This window comes from Episyrphus balteatus, chromosome 3, assembly GCF_945859705.1.
Source record: "Episyrphus balteatus chromosome 3, idEpiBalt1.1, whole genome shotgun sequence".
In the NCBI taxonomy this organism is placed as follows: domain Eukaryota; kingdom Metazoa; phylum Arthropoda; class Insecta; order Diptera; family Syrphidae; genus Episyrphus; species Episyrphus balteatus.
This window is the reverse complement of record NC_079136.1, coordinates 13,362,403-13,386,362: the sequence shown is the minus strand read 5'-3', so window position 1 is coordinate 13,386,362 and position 23,960 is coordinate 13,362,403. Positions and strand designations below refer to the sequence as shown.

The following is a 23,960-nucleotide window of genomic DNA, read 5'->3' as shown; positions in this document are numbered from 1 at the left end:
GTAATTTGTTCATATCGAATTTCGGGATATTATCGAATAGACAGCTAACGAGAAATGGGCTTTGACAATTTTACACTATGTTTCTTATGTCAAGATAGGGTAAGGCAATAGTTGATAGAGCATACAATTTTTTTATATAATTTTTTTCTCCAAAACCTTATAAAATGCATGGCACTTGCTCTTATGTTTAAAACTTGCTTGGAATAATAAAATATTTTTTAAAAAATCATCAGGATTATTTTTAGAAATTAAGAAAAAAAAACAAATTAAATAATAAAAAAAATTAGTTTAAGTTACAAAAACATCTCTATAAATACAGGCTACCGATATTATCGATAGTTTTTTCGTAAAACTATCGATACAATCGACAATGGAAACTATCGATATCTACCAAACACATTGTAATTCGTTGTTTACATCCAATGTCAAACGAAAACTTAACTTGTAGTTCAAATTGTGTTTAATTAATTTCAAAGCTATCGATAATATCGGTAGCCTTGTGGTAAAATAATTTGGAAGTATTGCAACTATCGATAGTTTTGTGAAGTATCGATATACTCGATATTTTTTATGTTATCGATAGTCTGTTTAAGTTTAACCAACACTAAATTAACAGTTAAATTAATTTTTAATGGAAAACATGCAATGTATTTGTGCAAAAGAGAAAAAAAAACAGCGAAAAAACGATAAACAATGTAAAAAATTTCGATTTTTTTTTAATTATTTCAAAAAAAATCACTAAACTTTCAAATAAATTGTTTATAATGTCTTTTTGCTGGTAGCAAATAACGTTTGAGCAGAATTATAAGCAATATAAATATTGTTTTTGGTTTAAAAATGACTAAAAACAGTGGGAAACTCTCAAAATAATTGAAAAAACTTTCAAAAAAAAATTTGTTCGAAGTCGTACCGATAAATCGAAAACTAATAATGCCAATGGATTTCTCGGGTCCAAAATAGGGTGAAACAGTTATTCGCGCGCCTGTCAAGAATTTCGACTTGCACAGTATTATTGGTCCGTTTTAAATTTTTTTTTTTAAATAAAAAAAATTGAACTTTTTTTTTTAATCCAAAAACGATTTAATTATTGTTAATTTATTTAAGTCTTAATATTGGAGTCAATAAAACAATTTTGTATAAAAATTTCATTGACATCAGATGTGTCAATAACGCGAAAATCAATGGAGAGTACCTCTATTTGACTGTCACAACATTAGCACATATTCTTAAACTCTGTAAAAGTGCAAAAAGTGTTTTTAGTCACTTATAGTTATATCTAGAAGATGTTCCAAACTTGGATATATTAAGGCATAGTTTTATTCTTATTCAATGAAAAAAAATAAATTAAGATATTTTATTTTTTTAAATATTTGATTTATATTATTTCCAAAAATTTCAAGGAATTTTTTTAGATATAAAAAGCTTTTGTAACAACCAATTTGATGTTGATTTAAATTTGAAACAATAATAAAATTTGAAATTTGAACAATAATCCTCATTTGGTTTTCTCAAAAACGAGAATTTTATTTTTCAAAATTTGAGGTTTTTTTTTTAAACTATTCATCAAATCAATTTTGATTAAGATATCGAAAAATTTTGTATAATCTTTTCTGATTTGCATATAAAACAAATGAAAATATTACAAATGCCCTTAACAAAAAATATAAAATAAAATGCAAGACTGAGTTACACGAGCTTGCTCTGAGAGTTCAGGTGTTTGAATCTTTTTATATCTTACAAAAATTTGGTAGATGTAATTGAAAAAAAAAAAAAAAAACATAATTAAGAGAATACAAAACTCATTTTTAAAGAAATAGCCTTTTCTTCAGGAATTTTGAAGTAAAAAAAAGTAAGCAACTGAAAATTTAAAATTTTAATCGTCTTCTTATTTAATTAGGAAAGAGCTTATTCAAACGTGAAACTGGTTTCCTTGTATTAAAATATTTTACCATTGTAAGCAACCCCCTCGATGATAACCAAGAACTTTTAAAATACTTTTTTTTTGAAGAATAGCAGTTAAATATTACAAGCTTTAAATTTAAATTTCCAGGAGCCAAACCGTAGTTTTTTTTCAAATATCACTTTTCAGTGGTACTAACAAAAATTCATTATAACCAAATCTTAAAAGAATTTTCTTCCAATGCATGTATGTGTATGTACTGTTTCTCATCTTTTGGTAATTTCAATATGTATTAGCATTTTAACTAGAACTATTTATAATAAATAAAAATGTTGGTTACAAACTGGTTTGTGCTACGCAATTTTATTCAATTTTGGCTACCTGAGAATGTTTCTCGGTGTCAAATGCCAATTCATACTTTTCTTTGTCTAATACAAAAATTATGCTTATCATGAAAATAATCAAATCCAACTCCTCCGAATCCTTTGTAATTAGTTGTGATCTTCTATATAAGTTAGGTGTGACGTGTTAGAACTTTTCCCAAAAAAAAAAAAAAACTTTCATAAAAATATTATATTGAGAATGACATATAAGAAATAAATTAACTTAACCACAACTTAAGCAACACGCACCTTACCTTAATTAGCTGTCAAAACTTTATTTTTCACATCACTGTATATGCAAACAAAAAAAATATCTTATTCATTTACCAAAGAAAAATAAAAAAAAAAACCTTTATAGACAATGACTTTGAAAGATTATAGAAATGACTTTGTCTTTTAGAATAAAAACAAAAAAAAAAAAAAAAAAAAAACAACCAATAAAGTATTTTGTAATTTATTAAACTGGTTCATGAAAATGAGAATCTTTAAAATCACTTCTAAATCTTTATTCATATATTTGAAATTATTGTGCGACGCACAAGGACCTTGTCTGAAGATGATATTGCTCGTCGATTGTTTTTTCAAGCCTGAAAACGTTCCTTTAAAAATATAATCAAATACCTGTTTGACTAAATTCTGAGATTTTAACGTCCCACATTTACAACCACTGAATATAGCTACAAACCAAGGAAAGATAAGGTCCTGATGGCGTAGAGAGGGGGTATGAGTATAAGCATACAGAAGATACCTACTGTGTTACTCATATAAAAGTCACCCCTCGGCGAAAGCAATTTATATTTGGCACCCTCGTGGAAAATTGCCTCAACTTCGGTTTCTAACGAATTTATATTTGGCATCAGTCTTGACTCCCTCCCCTCCTCTTTTACCCAAAACCATCCACAGTAACTCATTTTGTGGCCCCGAAAGCCTCCTCTTGGATATATTGGTGTCGGTGTAGGTATAGGCTGGTAATAAGTTTATTCAAGCGAACAACCTCTCATCATCAGGTTCAGTTAGAGTGACGACAGAAGGGATGCAGTGGTTAAGTGGGGTTGGGGGTTGATATTTTTAGCTAAAAACAAACTCACATTTTCAATCTTCCTTCCTGCTTCCAGGATTAGATGTATTAAGAGTTTTTTTTTTATTCAAAATAAATCGAAAGAGAGCCTTCAATATTTGCTTTTTTGTGGGCCAACAAAATTTTTTTTAAGGGTTTTCTATTGTTATTATTTTTTTCGGGGGAGGAGATTTAAATTTCGATTATGGCCACTTAACGATACCGCAAAATTTCAAAACGATTCATTTGCCAAATTTATGAATTTTTATGAGCTTTATGAGTTATTTTGTATCAGTCAGCAGTGTTTGTCTTCATTTTTATGTGAAACAGAATTTATGAGAAGGAAGGTGGTTTGGGGAGAATTTAAATAAAGTATAGAATTAGGTCGCATGTTCTTGCTTTTTATTTTTTTTAGTGAACTAAAAAATTGTTCAGTTTTCTGGAAAATTTGTTTTGAAGTTTGAAACTAAAGGAATCATTTTTTTTTTTTTTAATTTATTATATGTATGTATTTAAATTAAAATTTATTATTTATTTTTAAAATTATATTTATTTTTTTTTTAACGCACAACATGTCCTTAAACTACCCCATATCTCATTGAAAAATAAATTGTATATGAAAGCAAACGGATGTCTTCTACATATTTTTATTTTTTTTTTTTCTTCAAGAAAATATAATGTAGATGAAAATCTGGATTTATGATGATTCATTTAAGGAATTTTCACACTTATTGTATAAGGACATAATTTGAAAATTGTATTGAAAGATTTATGTGCTCCTTTTGCTTTTGGCTGGCTTCATTTTAGACGAGGACAACGACGACTAAAGCGAATTGCGAATCGTGTCTAAAAAATTAATGTGTTAGAAATGAGTCATGATTTTTGAAGACGTAATTTTTTTTTTTTTTCAAGGAATTTGTATGTCGTTTTTATTTAATTGAATGATCAAACTTTGGAAAAAAAAAAACAGCAGTCAGCTAAATAAAATTTGTGAATTTGTGCTCAATGAACATATTCTTGAAGGTTTTTTTTTTAAAATATTATTTTATGACTTTCTTGAGGTATATCAAGTCATTTGGAAGAGTATAAGAAAATTTAATTTAAATCTAAAATTTTAAATACTTAATCTTACAATAATCCACTTAAATTATTTCTTGAATTAAAAACATTTTTCTAACTAAGTAGGTATTAAAAAAAAAATTAGTACGTACTTTCTTTGAATTTGAAGGTCTTCATGCTTAATGACGTCTTATTGGTATCGTATGTATACGTATTTTTTATCTACATAATGAAAAACAAACCTTGATAGGTACGGTATTTAAGTATCATGTGTCTTGTGGATGGATGAAACCTACACAGACAACATAAAAACTTTAAGGTTTGTATGGCATAGAGCTCCTTCAATTGAGGGTTGGCAATATTGACTATTTCCGTAGCAGTGGTTTGTTTACAGAAATAGCCGGAACTTTTATGTGAAACAACTTAAGATCTTTTGCGACGTAGACAAAATAATAGTTCAAAATGCTGAACAAAAAAAATAAAAAAACTGTTTGATAGAATAAAATGAGTTGTCATAAGAGGATATTTATTTATTGTGGGAAAACAAAAGCTCCATTATTTCGACTTTTAAATGTCATTTCAAAATGTCACCTTAGCGTTGCAGATTAAAAACGTCAGAGTGTATAACAATGTTTCGAACAACATAGAATGCAGTAAAATTTTTAATTTTCATTTTATACTAAAATAGTACATAACTCTCCTTGGGACTTGGGAGATATGCCATACCCCAAATTTGAGCGTTAAAATTTAAAAGTTTAAATCTTGAATAAGCCGTTCAAAATTAATAATGCACAAAAAAAATGACAAATATATTTTTTCTGCTAAAAAGACATATATCTCACCAAAATCGAATCTTAATGGTGAACTTACTTGGTTAATCAATATTAACTGGAACAGACATACTGTATGTAGAATTTAAACACCTTTTTTTTCATTTTTATTGTCTTTACATCATTTTGGAATTTTTATTTTGAAACTAAATATTTGGAATTTTTTGCATACAGATATTGCATAGATTTCCAATGACCGTGGTCACGAAATCACATCTTTCAACTATTCCAAAACAACTCCAAATATGACAGTAAACTGAAATTTTAATTTTAACTGAAAATTGTGATACAAAAAACGATGAAACTAGTTTTGTTTTCCAGTTCTTGAAACTGATTTCAAAACTAAACTACTATGAGTGAATAATACCTTTTTTGTTTTTGAACAAGTTTTGTTAAAATTCAGTTCTTAACTATTTTTAATGAAAACTGATTTTTTTTTCTAGTTTTTAAAACCATAAACCATAAAAGCAATTTTGTAAGACTCAGTCGTGCATTTTATTTATTTTTGTTTTAACTCCAAGCAAAATTAAATTACACAAGTGAGTATTTATTTTTTTTTTTTTTGGTTTAGGAATAAAACAAAAAATGATTAACAACCGAGTTTTAGAAAAATCAGGGCTAGTATAAAGTTTTCGATCTTCTAGAAGAGTATCATCGAAAAATTTTTAAAAATCTAAAAAAAATATTCCCTCCAAATTATCTACAAAGTTCATTGTTTAAAGTAGATTCCATAGAAGTATTTTTTTATTTTCTATAAGTTTCTCCCACAAAGGATTGTTATAATTTAAAAATAATGTACATATTTTAATGTTTAGAAAAAAAATAACAATACTTAAAAATCAATATTGTGAAACGGGACATTTAATAGTATTGAATGGTAGGTGAGTAAATTACTTTTTTTTTCAATTATTACAAAATTATAGAAACAAAAGGGCTTAAACTATTTTAAAATTTTGTTTTTTCGAAAAATGCATTTTCATAAAACAAATGAAATCAAAACTTCTATATCAAATTTTTGTATACCTATGTTTATTTCGAATTTAGTTTAAAAAAATTATTTCAAAACTTGTTAAATTTCTTTCAAAATTCTGCTTTTCAAAATTCTGCTTTTGAAAATTCTGCTTTTGAAAATTCTGTTTTTCAAAATTCAGCTTTTCAAAATTCTGGTTTTCATAATTCTGTTTTACAAAATTCTGAAAAAAATTTAAAAAGGGTTTAAAAAATGTTAAAAAGCGCGCGCTTTTTAACAATTTCCAAACCTTTTTTTTTTTATTTTTTTTCAGAATTTTGTAAAAAAGATGATCTTCTCTAAAAATTAGCTGCTTTTTTGAGATTACTTACTTACGAATATTTTTGTAATATTAATTTTTTTGATAAATCAATAAATTTAAAAATATTGAAAAAAGGTCTTTAATGATAAATATCTTCGAAAAATGATAGTCAAATTTTTTTAATTTATCAAATAAAAATTAATATTCAAAAAATTTAATTAAGAAAAGGAATATTCTTCATTGTTTCTAAATAGTTCTCAATGTGAGTTATAAACTATAAATTACATAAATGAAAAAAAAAAAAAAAACAGAATTAGCAGAATTTTTTTCTAAAAGAAAACATGTTGGCAGAATTTTAAAAAGCAGAATCTTGAAAGACAGAGTATAAAAAATGCAGAATTTTGAAAAACAGAATTTTCTTGAAAAAAGCAGAATTTTGAAAACCAGAATTTTGAAGCCAGAATTTTAAACCGCTCCCAACAAAAACAATTCTAAAATCTTAACTCATCTCGTTTATTTCTATAGATACAAATTTAGTTGTGAGCTTAAATTGTTCCAAAACGAAAAGAAAATGTTCCACATACGCCACAGTGACCCCCTAAAATTGATAATTGATTTTCTGTGATGTTATTTTTATAAAAAGTGATATTGATTATTTATTTATTCTTAACTTTAATATTTTTCAAAAAATGTTTTTGAATGAATTCTAGAGTATCGCTCACAAGTCACAGATTTTTACAGTCATGCCAAAAAAAGTGCAATTTCACCTTTGAGTATGAAAACAAACCATATAAATATTAAATTATGTATGCGGCGTCATGAGGTTAATGTCGTCTATCTCAAAAATATTCAGACTTAATTGTTTTTATCGGAAATATTCCTACGCAAAACAGACAAATAACTTTCCACACTATACCCCAATAAAACAAACTACTCTGTAGGTAGATATAAATATTTAATAGCTCCCTAAAAACAAACCTCAAATACAAATATACTTACACCCTACACACGTATTGAATCAATTAACTTAATAGCAACATACAAAACTATAACACTCTATTTGGTATTTGGTATGTCTTAAATAAATAAGCAAAGTTTGTACCCAATAAATAATGTATTTATTAATTCAAAACCCGATAATTTGACTTCATGTAAATCCTAACACCGTATCTAACCTTTATTATACAGCTTTATGAATCTCTTCTTTTGTTTTTTGTTGGAAATCAACTAACCGCACACAAGTCACTTTAACATTCATCAATTAAATGCTAACTCAAAGTTGTTAATGTCCTCAGTTGTGTTCTATTTTTGGGTAACGCTATTAAGATAAATGTTTTCTGACCTTTCATCCGATTCAGAACAGGGTCGGTTTGTGGTTATAAAACAAAGAGTTTAAGGTGGTTCCCAAAACCATAAAATAGAAGTGATTATCAGTAACATTCAGTTTTTCCCAAATTTCTCAAATTAGATTAGGTTTTCTTAGCTTAGAGCTTATGTATAATTCGAAAAGTTATACCAAAGTCCCACACCGGGCGCCATTTCTTAAAAACCCAACCCTGTTTCAAAGAGTCATATGTCTTGAAGGAGTACACAAAAAAAAACTTCTCAGGCGTCTGGGGCTGCCTTCGAACCTCATTACTAAGTCATAAGTCATAGTTTATAGACCGAAAAAGCATATAAAAGGGAAAGTAAAGTGTGTGCCTTTTTTTTTTGTTTTGGGTCAGCCTTTAATGACCAAAGTCATCATAAAGTGTTGTTTTCTCGACTGTGCCCCTTTTTGCATGGATATATACAAATCGCCCCTGTTGACAGGTTCAATGTTGTGACAGCAGTTGTTAGTAATGCGAGTTTGTTCTTCAACAAATTAGGTTCAAGTAACCCCAAAAAGAGAAAACCCTAGAAATTATTCAAGCTTATAGCCGACGACAAAAAAAAAAAAAAAAAAAACATTTCACCATAAGACAGCGCCACAGCAGGATTCCAAATAAAAACATCATTAAACTCACTCCCATTTTGCATGGATATGTACGACCGACGTTTATATGTACGACTTAGATCCATGAAATGACTAAAACGTGGTGGCGCAAGGATCTCTTCATTCACATAAACTCAACGAAACGACGAAAAAAATTACCGGTAGGTACCATGATGTAACAAAACGTTGTTGCCGACAAAAAAAAAAAAACCACAATAATTTATGAATATGGTCACGGAATGAAAAGCCAGTCAGCATTGACACACGACATCCAGCAGCAGCAGGATGTTGGCGAAAAATGTTAGAATCCTTGCAAAAAAAAGGAACTTTCTATCGTGTCACCTCCTAATTATGCCTGCATAACGTCAGCTTTATAATAGAAGTGGCCCATAATGCTAACTAACTCCTCTATAAAATATTTTCTCTTCCTTCAACCGAGGACTTTTTGAGTATATGCGAAGGATATGATGAATGGCAAGAATGTAAAAATATGAATTTTTATTAAGTCTCGCCCGCAGAGTGGGGCAATATGGAGCTCCACGGAAGAAAAATAAAAGGACGAGGAAGGATCTTTTTTGAATAGCGTGTTAACGAACCTAAAACAAAGCCGAATATTGGTTTTTATATGTGTTTTATAGCTATTTTTCTAAGCTTACGATTATAGGGCAAATATTATAGAAAGTCAGTCGTGCAGGGAACTTTACAATTTCATTGATAAAAATATTATCGTTAATCTGAAATTTCGTGTATATTTTGGGTCACTGTATTGCCAAACATTGTTGGTGCATTATTTTTCGTACAAAATTAAGTTTTATGAATGACGGATGGATGTAGCGTGGTTATATATGGAAATTGTGGTCATTTATTATTCAACTGATGTGAGTAGAACTCTCTTTTAAGTACAAATAAGTTGCTTTTTCATGCAAGCATGGATGATTTGCAAATATAAAGTAGTGGCACAAATAAATGTATTTGAAATGACTCGTTAATAGTTTCTTAACAGGCAGGCGTGATTTTGACACGAATGTTAAATGTTGTTTTAATGCGAAGTACTTTAATTAGGATAAGTACTTATTGGTCTTGAAAATTATTCGACCTAAAAAAAAGAAAAAGAAAATACTGTGTGTGAAATAAAAAAGCGTGAAAATATGTTGGTTATAAAAACTGCATTATAATACGAAATAATTAAAAATTAAGTTAACTTCCGGTAGGTTTTATAGGCATGAGTTAAAGTAATTTATATAAACGGGAAAGTCAAAGTATGAAAACAGGATAACAAATTATAATTATTGAAACTGGGAGGAGTAAATTTATGGCACATTCTGAAATTTAAATTTTTTGTAACTTCAATTAAAATAAAGTAGATACCTTAGTAAAATTGCAGAAAAATATGTATTGAGCTAAGAACTAAATTTGTTTTTTTAAGTCACTGTACTGTAACAACGGATTTGTAGTTTAAACTTTTCATTCCATTTTTTGGTCGAGAAGACCAACTTTTTGTGTTTGCTAAAGTATATTTCTTAAGCAATGTATTCGTTCGTACTCAATTTTTCGGGAAAAACAAAATGGATGCACAACGGTACTTGCATTGTGTAACTAAATGTTTTCGTTTAACGGCCGGCACAACATTACATTTATAAATCTGAACCAGAAGTTTGTATAAACCATCTTCAATTTTTGTTTCCCATTCGAAAAGGAGTTATAGTAAGAAACGTGGTTCACGTCGCCTTTGTCGTTATCGTTATAGTTATCGCTATCGTTATCGTTATCGCTATCGTTATCGTTATCGTTATCGTTAATCGTTCGTTATCGGTCTTAATATGCAGTATGTGAAATTGTTGTAATTTAGCCTACCCATATCAAATGGAAAACTCACTTTATTCAACTCCCCCGAAAACCATATCAAGTCGCGATTTTAAGCTGCCAGACATAAAGCTTTAAGACTGCATACTTAAATTTTGGTTATACCTCCACTCCCAAAATTTGTTTGGACCACCCTAACTAGGAGTATGAAATATAGGTGTTTGCCGATTCGCAAACAAACCCGATATACACACAAAATTTCATAAAAATCGGTTCAGCCGTTTCGTAGGAGTTTGATAAGAAACACCGCGACACAGGAATTTTATGCATTTGATTTGTTGTTGAAACACGATTTCTGTTGGTATTGGAAAACTTTCACACAACAGATTCAAAAATTGGAAATAAATACAAGAAAAGTTGTAACGAAGTCCGGTGGTTCAGCTAATATTTTAATTAAAATCATTTTATGCCAGATTTTATTCCTTAGACATGTTTAAGGAGGCTTTAAGATTGTCTTCACCATTCAATTTAAATTGAGAATAAAATATTTTTCGATACAAAACAAAAAATATTTAAAAAATATAAAACTGACACGTTACGCACCGTTACGGGTGTGACAGTTTCACTCGATTTTTTTATGACAAACTCAACCACTATTCAATATCAATAGATTTCAACTTGAACGCCCAGTACATATTCTTTATAATACTAACAAATACGTTACGGGCGTGACCTTAAAAAAATTTTCCATTTTTTTTTATTTGAGTAAGTTAATTATGAGTATATCTGAATAAAAAACAATGAAAAATAAGCGTTTTAACAGTGTTACGGGTGTGACATGCGATACTGTATTCTGAAAAATTTAACACATTTAACTTATTAAACTGAAACAATGTTCTTTAGTCATCGAATCCTTAACAACAAAAACATTACTTTGAAATTGTATCGATTCAAGGTCACTTTTTGGTGTTCTTTTTCAAAATCCCATAATCTTCCTTTTTTTCATCAACAACGAGTTAGTAATCAAAGTGTTTTTTGTGTAAAACAAACCGCGTTTGCAGTTTTTTTTATTTCTAAAAGCATTAAACGAAGATTAAAAATACCATTCATCCATTTTTTCTTTTTTTCGCCTCCCTTTCTCACTCATCTCCGCCCAAGTGAAAACAGTCTGTTTCCCTTTCTATTACTGCGACATTGGCACTGTGTGTATCAGCATCGGTTGCATTATGATGCTTACGCATTATCATCTGCCTGGGTGCCTTTTACAAAGGTCATTTAGCTTGAACTTCAGAGATGACACATGCCATTTTCACCACACACAATCTGCTACGCTTGTTTTTTTCTTTTTCTACTCCCCATACAAGTCTTATAGCTGAATTCGTATTAAACCCAGAAGAAAGCTTTCACCATTTTTGTTTACAAAAATCCCACAAATTCTCTTTGGAAGGATACCGTTTATATTGTAGAAAGCATGCGCTCTCACTCAGCATCTCAACACCATACAATCTATGGGAACTGGAAGCGCTATCACTATGGCTTGGAAAGGTTTTAACATTGCTCAAGCTTCTTCAGCTTGTGTATGTCCAATTGACGAATTTTTGGCGGCAGTCTTCTCTGGCAACTGATAGCCACTCAGATTTTACTCTGCACAATACTCCTCGTCCTGCAGTTTTTACAAGAACCGTTTTTTGGCTTCGTTTTTTGTTTCAATTTTTTTTGCGAGAACTTTAACCAACAACGATTGAACTCCAATGTAAAGTCCAGTGGATCAGTTTAGATCCAGACGCGAAACTCTTTGGTCATAATAAGTTCAAAAGAGATAAAGGTTAAAAAAAAAAAAAATTCGATAACTGTGTGGTGAGAAGAAAAGCTAGAACCGGACCCGCTGTTTTTGTTTGTGATTTTTTATTTTTACAAAAGAAAAAAAAAATAATATTGTTAATTTTAATTATAAATAAAAAATATAATACAAAAATTCCTATATAAAAAAAATTAAACAAATCTCTATTAATTGTTTTTTAAATTAAGTGTTAAAAATAAAATTAAAAAAAAAAAAAAATGTGAAAAACGTGGTAATGTTTTACAATTTTTACCTTTCCCCTTCTTAAATATTTTTCTTAAAAATAAAATATTTTTAAAATATGTAAAAAATATTTTAAAAAATTTTAACTTAAAAAATAAATAAAACAAAAAATAAAAATTATGAAGTGCTTTGGTTAAGGAGTTGACAACTTTTTGTCTCTTTTATATATTCGAAAACCTTGAATGTTCGGTGCGTGCAGAAGAAGAGTGTTACTAAATATTTAATGATTTTACATTTCAAATTAAATTTATAGCAAAAAAGTTTTTAAAAGTAAATTAAAGAAATAAATCACAATCTGGTCTTCCATTGGTACAAAAAAAAATTAAGTGCATAGTGTGTCCTTTGAATCCTTGAAAAAAAAATAAAAAGAAGACATCATCGTTCCCAACAAATAAAAGATAAAATAAAAATACAAAAAAAAAAAAGAAAAGAAATTTCATTCATCCTGTGAGTAGGCTACTCTTTTTTTGTTTTTGTTGCATTTGTTGTTGTGTTTTTGTGTGGATTTATACTCGTACTTTCGCATCGTCCTTGAACTTGGAATTGATTGTTTTGGCACTAACCAACTTGTTAAAATGTAAGTTTATTTTTGTGAAACTATTTTCTTAGTTTTGTCTTCCTCTTTTTTTAATGATTCTATGAATTAGCTAGATGTTGGATTTTCTTAAAAACTTTTTTTCTTTGTTTGAATAGAATAGAAAGAAGGTATTTTAGTTGGATTTGAAAAAAAAACCAAAAGTCATGAAATGAAGGAAATTGGGTTTGAAGTTTTAAGGATTTAATTAATTGAACTTCATAAAGATATTTAAAATAGATAACTGCTGGTTTGACCTTAAAATTTATTGAGAAAGTTTTAGAATAATAGTTTTTTTTTTTCAAACTACTTTTTAAAGGTTGTTCAAGGTCAATCAATGACGAGCTTTAGAAAGTGGTTTAACAAAATGCAATTGGAAAAATTCTGACCACCTGATACTTGGCCAAATTTTAATTAGTTTTGGCTTTTATGAAAGCATTATTTTGTTGCAGTGGGTAAAATTGGTACAAGTAGTCATTTAATAAAAAATAAATAACCTACATCACCTTAATAGTTGGTAGTAACTTTTCATTTACAAGTAAGAACGAAGTATTCATAGAGTCCATAGAAATTATTTCAGGTTTTTTTTCGAGCAAAGAGTATGTCTCTGAATTTCTCAATTATTGGTCGTTTATGTTTAAGAATTTTAGCATTAAGTTACCATTGTAATGAAAACCAAGAAATGCATAGTTCCAAATCTTTATTTTCGTTTTTTGTGAAGACTGAAAAAAAAAACGAATTAATAGGTTTTCTTTATCTATAAAAAAAATGACTTTTTCTTCATTCTTACGGAATTTTTTAATAGAATAATTGTAAATCATTGGGAAGGTTATTTTAAAGATTTTCATATCATAGATGATGTTTTAAAATAAGTAATTTTTAAATATTGTCAATCAGTGTTTTCAATAATGCGCTTGCGCTTGCTTCTCTCATTAATTTATGGAGTACTCTCAAAGACGAAAAAATGATACAATTAAATTGAAGGTTTCTAATTACTGATAATTATATGTTTTTAAACCGGGCTTTAGGTCAAACCTAAAGCCCGGTTTAAAAACATATAGGTTTCTAATTACACTGGTAAGCGAAATAAAACAAAAAAATATTTTTGCTTTTAGGTTAATTACACTGGTTAACAAAATTAAACTTTGTTTTTATTACAGAAACCAAGGTATACTTTTCTATAGGATTTTGGTGTGCTGAGCTCGAATCTCTTTTCTTCTTTGAGAAATTTGAAGTTGAAATCAACGTGTTTGGTATATCTCATGTATATTTGAATCGTTTATTTCAGAAACGACATAAGTCCATGAGCATAAACTTTTCAGGAGCAACAAAAAACTGTTTTTTACTTAAAATTCCACAACACTTCAAATTTAGAGTATGCCGAGTAATAATCTAGCCTAAGATGCATTTAGAAACATTTAAAATATAAACTTTTTTTTAGGTCTTTGCGGGTTTTTAAGCCTTTAAAGTCGGTGGACTTATGTCGTTTCTGAAATAAACGAAATGTTTGTGGTAAAACTTTTGTTTTTATTTAGCTATAGCTTTTGAACCCTAATTTCGATTTTAATAAATTAAATAGCAGTAGATAGAGTAAATCTTTACCTTTTTATAGATGTATAACTTAAAGGCTTGCGTGTCATGATGTTTGCCAAAAAATTTAAAACTGATAAAATGTCATATTATTCAAGAGCTAAAAATGCTACCACCACCAGAAATCTGGCTATAACTTTTGAATCCTGAGTACAATTTTAATGAATTTAATAGATACAGATAGAGTAATTCTTTACCTTTTTATAGATATATAACAAAAGGGGGTGCGTGTCAAGATTGCTGCCAAAATAATTTAAAACTGGTAAAAAGTCATGTATGTAACAGTCAAAAATGTTGTCACCGGGTGAAAATTTTCCATATATTTTGAGCCCTTTTCTTTCAGTATTTTCTTTCAGTATTTTGGGGGGTCTGACATACTTTATTTTTTTTTCAGAAGATGAACAACTATACATAAATGAAAAATTTCCAAAAAAAAAATTTTTGGAAAAAGTGGACTTATGCTGTTTCTGAAATAAACGATTCATTTGCTTTTAATAGCAAATCTCGAAAAGTTCTTTGCCAATCGCTTTCAAATTTTGACACAACGTTTCATTTACATTCCTGTAAGAAAGTTCTTATATTTAAGAGATTTAAACGGATTTAGAAAGAAAAGATTTAGTTCTTTTAGAAACCGTTACAAATTTATTTAAAACAAATAACCAAAAGCTAAGAAATAATCTTGAAAACTGGTAAAAAGTATCATTTTCGATTTTCTAACGGGATTATCTGTAACAAAAACCTTGTTGACCAGTGTTATTATGGTAAACATTTTGAAATAGATAAACTCGATGATGTTTACTTAATATTAAGGCACTTGACCATCCTAGTGGACCGAAAAATATACTTCTTTAATTAATAAATTCGAAACTATAGGCCGGAATATTTTTATCTTTTAACCCAATATCTTAAATGGTTTCAAGTATAACATTGACAAATTTTAATTGGAAAAAAAACAATAGGCATGAGTACAACGTAGAGTTTTTTTCGACCATTACAAAAATAATGGTGAGCCGAAAATTAATTAATATAATGCAAGACTGGGTTGCGCGTACTTACTCTTGTGGTGAAAGAAACTCTAATGATAAAGTTTTTTTATTGATAAAAATTATGAAAAATTTATAATTAATTTTTTTTTTTTTTTCAATTTTATATGTAAGTAGGTAATTTCAAATGATCTTTTATACAGAACCAAGTATGCCAATTAAATTCTTATATAACAAAGAATTTTAAGAAAAAAAATTTGTTTGAACAAAAAATTTTGTAGGTACCTAAGTTTATAAATTTTCAAAAAAAAAAAATTCATAAAAAAAGTTGAAGACCAAAAAAACGAAATTTCGATAAAATTCATCAAACCGTTTTCAAAAAATTGATTTCTCAGAAAAAGTTTTTGAAATATTTTTTTTTAAATGTGGCTTTTGAAAATTTTGTAAAATGTTTGTATTTAAAGATTATTAGATAATTATGAATGTATCCAAGAACATTCAATAACAATTTGACAGCATTTTGCATACGCAACAGGTCATTTCAGAGCTATTTTCTTTTTATTTTGTTCTTAGATTGTAATGCATAACTCTCAAAACTGACACTACTAATTTTTTTCTCAATTTTCGAAAATTCTAGTAGGTATAAAAAATTTAATTTTTATTTTACAATTTTTTTCAAATTCTTCTCAGTAAATAATAAAACTATAATGAAGCTTTTGTTATAATATTCATGTTAGTAAACAATTTTAACGGATGGTACACTGAAAGAACTTTGCATTTGCCTTTGGATTCCTTATGTTCATTCAAAATTTAACGCTAAATTCTACCATTTATTTTGCCATTACTTGGAAGAATTTTAACTCTTGAAAGAAAATTTCCCACTAGCTGGCCTAAAAGTGCTATGTGTTTGAAAAAAGTACTTTATTTCGATCAAATTCACGATAGTTTTAAAATAACAAAATATAATCGCGGTAAGTCCGAAAAAATTAAAATTTAAATTCACGAAATTCGAAACGGTGACGGAAATTTTATTAGCAACACTTTTTTTTAACAACTAGTCCCTAAAGTCTAAAATATCTTAAGACTATTTGACAATGATTCATTCGACATTATAATCTGTAGTCTAAGGTTTCGCATAGGGACAAAGCCATAGAAAAACTGTGCCAAAAATAATCAGATCTAACTCTTAGTCTGATGTAGGTAAACGGTTTTCAAAACATTTCTTCTCAAATATCATCGACTTTGTCGAAATCGAATATTTTTTTTTACAAAAGGGCAGTTATCAAATCATTTCGGTAACAGTCCATAAAAAAAAAATATTCTTAGACGAAAACAACGTTTCTATTAGTTTCTATTAGCCCGCTCAGAATCTACAAGGCTATTGCCATGCATTTCATAAATTTTTTTTTACCCTTCAGGATCGCTGCTCTTTGCGCCCACGTTTAAGGACTACCGACCACATCAATATTTTGAGTAAACATACACTTGAGCAAAACATGAAAATTTATTTAAACAAAAACTTTTTTTTTTCAAATGTCTAAGACCTTTATCATGGTAAATTTGAATTTCTAATAATAATGATAGAAAAAAAAACGCACTATGATATCATAACATCCTCTGTTGTCTACTGTCAACAAACTTTGGAAGACATTTATTATTCACAAAATAAAAGGAAACAATAATAATTGTCCTTTAAATCTGTCTACAGTTGTGTCATAGGGGAATATGTAAAAAGTTTTTTTTTGGTCCTTGAGTATATTTTCGTAATATACTAAATCCAAGTAAATAAAAGCATAAAGATGTAATATGGCAATAATCTATTGCCGTTAATTTAATCTTCTTGTTTACATGGATCATTGAGTACTTTGCAAAAATGTTTATTTAAGAAGATTAGATATGAAACAGAAATAAGTACACAAACATTAAACAACAAGTCCTATATTATCTTTTAGTCTTTTATACATTGTATTTTTGTTTTTCTTTGGAAATATCAGATTTTTGTAATTTATTAGAAATAATCCGATATTGATAAGGATGTATTGAGAAATTTTATTGTATTCAACTTTTGTATAAGAAATATTATAGCAAATAAGGAGGTATGAAAAGGAATTTCACGAAGAGGGTTTCGCTTTCACCAAATTTCGAAAACTCCATTTTCTATCATTTAATGTCTCCGTTTTTGACGCATTCTAAAATAGTAGATACCGTCCTACCATAGATTAACTACACCAAAACAGCAAGTACAAAAAAGGAATCCCCAAAAGTTTGAAACAAAATCTGTCAGTTCCATTAAGACTATATAACTCAACAAATAAGCAGACAAAAATCCTCCAACTTTTCATACCGATACCAACAGATTCGCCTGAAAACCCATTTTGAAATCCAATTTTGGATGTTAGACAGTTAGATTTGATTAAAATGACCATTTTTGTTTACGGTGTTTAGATTTTTTTTTTTTTCTCTTCCAAAAAAAACAAACAAAAATATTTTTTAAATACAAAAAATGGACATTACTCAAAAATATTTCATGACAAGCAAAGAACCAAAAGCAAACAAAAAAAAAAAGTCAGCCACATAAATATGAGCCTGCTTATTTTTTTTTTTTATTAAACACAGTCCTATTCCCTATATTTGACTCCATCCAATTATCTTTGTGGAGCCAAAACAAATTTCAAAAATCCCATTTTGTGTCCTTTTTTTTGTTTGGAAAAGTTATTATTATGAGAATCCTTAAAAGAAGAAAACACAGAAGAAACAAAATCATTGTCATTGTCTTCTTCTTCTTCGTCCAACCAAGTCAAATCCAAGGCATAGAAAATTATAAGAAGAGAAAAAAAAAAAATGAATAAAAGCTGTGTCTCACAATAGACCCATGAGTTTAATTTAGCTTCTATCTTTCTTGCCATCACCTCTTGGATTAAGTCCGCACTTTCAGAAATGAACAATATGAAGGATATTATTTCTAGACGTTATATTATTTTTGTTTCAATAGATTTTATAACTAAAGCCATCTTAATCCACCAGAAATTTTTTATTTTAGTCTTTTCTTAATTTTTTTCACTCACACACAAGTAGAAAGTAATTCTTAAACATGAAATGAAGGATATAAATCCTAGTTTTTTTTTCCTTTGACCCTGTATCAATAGAAAGACAGTTGACAGAGACGCGCCCTTAAGGTATGATATGATAAGGAGAAACAGGAAAAGGAAGCTCTCTTTTATTTGGAAACTAAAAAGTTTATTTGTTTTTTTTTTTTTTATTATTTGTTGTTAGTTTTGTTATATTTGAGAAAGAAAATTTCTATACTAGTAAAAAATTTAAACGAGTTGGTAACTTCATGAAATTAAATCCAAATTTTTGTCAAAGAAGTTTTATTCAATTAACCCTATAAGCGAAGAGGTTGGTATTACTCTTGGAATGGACAAAATATTTACAAAAATTTGGGATCATTTTATTTTTTTTTTTTTTGGTAGAAAGAAATTAGGTACTTTCTAAACTGATTTTAATATCTATACATATTTTCTTTACCAAGAAATTATGGCTATGAGCTATGAGGGTTTATTCAAACAAACGAATTTTGAATATAAAAGGCTTTTTTATTTATTTTTAATAAATTTTTATAAAAACAATGGCATACCAACTTTATTTAAATGTCTTCTTTTCAAGTATTTTTATTCTAAAGTTGTATACGAAAAAAAAATTATCTAATGTAACTTCTTTTACTAAAGTGCATTTTTAGAAAAAAAAAAAAATTTAAATCAAAAGAGCCTTCTTTATAAATATAAATAATTTTTAACTTTTTTAATAATGTTTTGCCATTTTTTCATTTTTAGGTAATTACTAATAATATATATCGGATTTTAAAGGTGAAAGCTATTAGTATTGAGATGTCCTTACGGATAATTGTTTCACAGGATACTTATAGCTTTGACCCTTTAAATCCAATATAAATTTAGTTTGATAGAAAAAAAACACCCTTTCCCATTTTGCACATATAAACTAATGATATTTTTTTTAAATTCTTGATGCCAATGACCATCGAAATATGTTATTCAAGTTATATTTTTTATAAAATTTGTTCTTTTCTTTTAAATAATGCATACGAATTTACTTCATTTTTAATATTTTTAAAAACTTAAAGCCCAAAATTGGACGTAGAACAATTCATAAACAAGTACGCTCTTTCCTTAAATTAAAAGTGGACTTAAAACAAAATATGGGACATAGAACAGTCAAAAATACTCGGGTCTCATTTGAAGAAGGCTACTTACCTATTTTTATTGTTCGATGTCCCATTAAATTATTTTTTTAATATTAAAGACAAGGAACCATTCAGGCAGGCCTAAAAATGCAAAAGCACCAGCACTTAGTTGGCCTGAAAAATGGAACAATGCAAAACCGGGAGGCTTGCCACCGATTTTTAAAGTCTACCCGGCGAACCCCACAGGCGGATCATTAGTGTGAAAAGTTACGTAGGAGGGTTATGATCCTCTCGACATCGAAATCATAACAGCACTGAATAAAATGCACGACTGAGGTCGCACGTACATACTTGCTCTTATGGTAAAATTAACTCTAATGTTATAGTCCAGTGCATTTATAATTTGACCCAGCAGTTTGTACCACCCCCAATTTTTGTTTGCTCATTCGATAGAGCATTGGCTGAATATCATTACCCTGATTTTTCGCACTCGTGAAATTCACCTTTCAGCCGCCATATTGGATTTCAGTTTTTGTTGAATATCTCGATTTCTATTTATCCTACATAAAAGTTGTGTATACAAGAAACATAGGTAATTAAATTTCGCGTCTTTTATGTTAGGAACACTTTTTCGATATTCTGAGTATTAAAAAAGTTATAAGCCAACAAAGTAAAAAAAAAAACAGAAAAAAAGTGACAATTTTAAAGTTTTGAGCACTTTTTATCAAAATTATGAAAAAACTTTCCGGGATAAGATTATTCACCTTAAAATTCTCTACAACTCTGCTATACAATTTTTTTTTCTATCGCTCTAAATACAAAAGTTATTAATAATTTTTTTTTGTTAAAAATGCTCTTTTTTGTTTGTGTTTTTTATAATTTACTTTTTTCTGAATTTTTTTTTTACCAAATCTTGAATTTTAAATGATTAGTGTGTATTTTTAAGTTTTATGTTACAAGAGAAAGTTCAGGACCTGCAATTTTTTTATATTTAAGTCTCTTCATAGCGTAAAAAAGGGGTATTTTTTAACAAAAAAGTATTAATAACTTTATTAATTATAGCGATACAAAAAAAAGTTGTATAGAAGAGTTGTAGAGAATTTTAAGGCGAATAATCTTTTCTCGATACGTTTTTTCATAATTTTGATAGAAAGTGCTCAAATCTTTAAAATTGTCATTTTTACTTTTTTTTACTTTTTTGGCTTGTAACTTTTTTAATATTCAGAATATCGAAAAAGTGTTCTTAGTGTTGGGGGTGGTACAAACTGCTGGGTCGCCCATATATGAACATCGCATAAATGCACTGGACTATTAAAGCTTTTTATTCAAGAAAATTAGGGAAAATTTAAAATTTAATTGAATTAATGATAATTTGACCAATTATTTGAACTATTAATGTTTATGTTGAATCGGGCTTTTTTTGGTCACTTCCTTTTATATGCAAATAAAAATCTTTATTTCATACTTTCTCCCTACGTTTCGTCGTAATTTCTCGACTTCTTCAGGGGTCGAGAAATTACGACGAAACGTAGGGAGAAAGTATGAAATAAAGATTTTTATTTGCATATAAAAGGAAGTGACCAAAAAAGCCCGATTCAACATAAACATTAAAATTTAATATTTTTAACGAATTTCATTAGTAGGTAGTGTACAAAAAATTTAAATGTTTTCATAATTAATTAAACACCGTTTTAAATGACCTTTCACAAAAAAAAAAAAAAAAAAAAACAAGTACATACATATGTATGTCATTTCATTTCTTGTATAAAAAGGATTTTTTAGAGAAAAAATTCGAAAATCGTTTGAGCCAGAACAATAATTTTTTAAATATACAAATTTTCTAACATTTTAAAAAAATGTTCGTACCTATGCCATGTTTAAGAAATAATTAATTTGCACATGAAAACAAAATTTAAAAATTTTTTTAAATTTGAAATATTTTTAAAAAATCCAAAAACGTGTTTTTTTTTAATTTTCTAAAATTTTAATATTACTTTTACTTAACCGTTTCGGACCCAGCGTTACTCTCATGTAACATTTTTTGAAAAATTCGTAAAAAATATTAAATTAAACAAGTAGAAGAAATAGCATACCTACATTATAGTTTCATAAAAAGTTATTTTCTCAGTTCTCCGACTTTTTTTTGGGGGTCATAGGCAGTGCATGTTACTTACATGTAACATGAGAAAAACACATTAGTTTTGATATTCATTATTTTGGAAAATAACTTTTTGCTATTCATATTTCTTAGTTGTGATGTTTTTGACCCGATAACACCGAAAAAAAACATTTTTTAATATTGATTTTCATAGCTTGGGTTCGAAAGGGTAAACCGCTCTTCTAAAAATTTCGGTTTAAATCGGGTTAGTCTTTTTTTTTTATTAAGAATGAATTTCACTTGAAAAATAAGACTAAAGTGGTTACGAATAATGTGCTGAACGAAATTTTTTAGACAAAAAAGCTTTTTAAATTCGGAAAGAGGACTGCATACTTATCCCATTTTCGGTTTATAGTGGATTTAGAATAATTATGCTTTCCGCTGACGATATGTACTTTTGTCTGGATCAAAACCAAAATGCCCTGCTGTTGGAACAATTTTTGAAAAATTTATTTTCAATTTCAATATTTTGAGTTAAAATTGCTAAAAATTATTCGAACGAATTTTTCAATATTGTATGTATACATTAAATAAGCTTTAATTTTACTATCAAACTATCAAATTTCAATGCCTTAATTAATTTTTGGTAAAAAATAGAAAACCGAATGCGAAAACGTATTGTCGTTTTCGAGAAAAAAAGAAAAGAAACACTGTTGTTTCACACATTAACTTAAAACAACTTAAGATTTTTTACAATGTTTTTGTTGTATAAGGACTCGCAACTAAAGTTCTTTATGTTGCCTTTTCCTTAATATTATCAGAAATAGAACGGTTCGTACTGTTTAAAAAAATTAAACTTAAAAATATGTAAAATCTTTTCGTTAATATGAACAAAACAGCAGTTTTTTTTTGTTCCCGGAAAACCATTACAATGATTGTTTTTTACTGTCAAATTTTTTTTTTCACATTTCAGTCATGTTCTATTTATTTCGTTTTTGTTTTTTCTATACCTACGTAAAATGTGAAATTGAAAATTGAATCTGATCAATTATTCTCTTTATGACAATTTGTTCACAAAAAAAACCCTCTACTCGGCAACAAGATACTAATGAATTCAAAAAGCGTATAGGTACCTTCAAAGAGATTATCATTTTAGATACATTCATTAAATGAACAATTTCCCAAAAAAAACCCTCGGTTACAATAGGTACCTATTTTTTTTTGTCAATCTCATTGTTTTCCTAACTCCTTCGCATTTCAATGTGCTCAAAGGATCCCTATTTTTTTTTTTTATCTAGCACTGTCATTGTCATTATGCGGTAGAAATCCTACGTGTAGGTAGATACTATGACCAAAGTAGAAGTAATTGAATTCCAATTTCTTGCTTCGTTGACTTAACACATACCATTTCCGACCTAAAATCCAATACGTGCTTCGTTCCGGATTGAAATGGGTTTTCATTTTTGCATGTTGTCCACCATCATGCCCAGTATATGCCAGCCAGTCCAACTCCAGGGTGAAAAATTTTGTGAGCAATTTTTCGGAAAGTTTGACGCAGTTTATCTACCATCATACACATATTCGTTCTACATGAATATAAGAGGTGCTCCCTCCTTTGGCAATGTGTTTACTTTCAGCACTGTGGAATGCTTACATGACCTTTAACCGAGTTTAAATAAACTCACAAAAGACATTTGGCATTTTGCCCACACACAATCACAGAGAGACACACGTTCAGAAGTTTCAAAAATCCTTTCTTTTTTTTCAATTTGCTTGGGTTTTGAAAGAGGTACGGGTAGAGAGAGAGAGTGGACTTAGGACAGGGACATTTTTTCTGCATGCAATTATCCTGAAACCGCCAAACACATAAAACCAATTTATGTTTGAAAGGAATTTGCAGTAAAAATATTAACCATAATTCCAAACTATAAAATTTGGAATAAAAAAGTTCTGCAAAAGGAAGTGCTTTTTTATTAGAGATGTCCTTTTTTGAAGGATGGGGAGGGAAATAAAAAACCACTCAGACAAAAACCATAATCACCTGATGCGGAAGAAAATTATTGGCATTTAAATAACTGTCAACGCTATAATTATGCCAGAATTACAATTTCATCAAGGATCTAAAATTGTCGACACCAAGACCACCACCGCCC

General features: G+C 28.4%; 2 protein-coding genes across 3 annotated transcripts in view; one reads left to right on the top strand and one right to left on the bottom strand.

Moving 5' to 3' along the window:
- Window positions 1–23,960, bottom strand: part of LOC129913008 (pickpocket protein 19-like) — a 105,702-nt gene that overhangs the window by 62,682 nt on the left and 19,060 nt on the right. The gene's annotated exons all lie outside the window — the stretch shown is intronic.
- Window positions 11,858–23,960, top strand: part of LOC129913007 (dopamine receptor 2) — an 86,742-nt gene continuing 74,639 nt past the window's right edge. Inside the window, exon 1 of one of the 2 annotated variants that reach the window (XM_055991316.1) lies at window positions 11,858–12,938. The gene's annotated coding sequence lies outside the window, so the exon portion shown is untranslated. The remainder of the gene's footprint in view (window positions 12,939–23,960) is intronic. The other variant, XM_055991317.1, reaches the window with a different exon arrangement.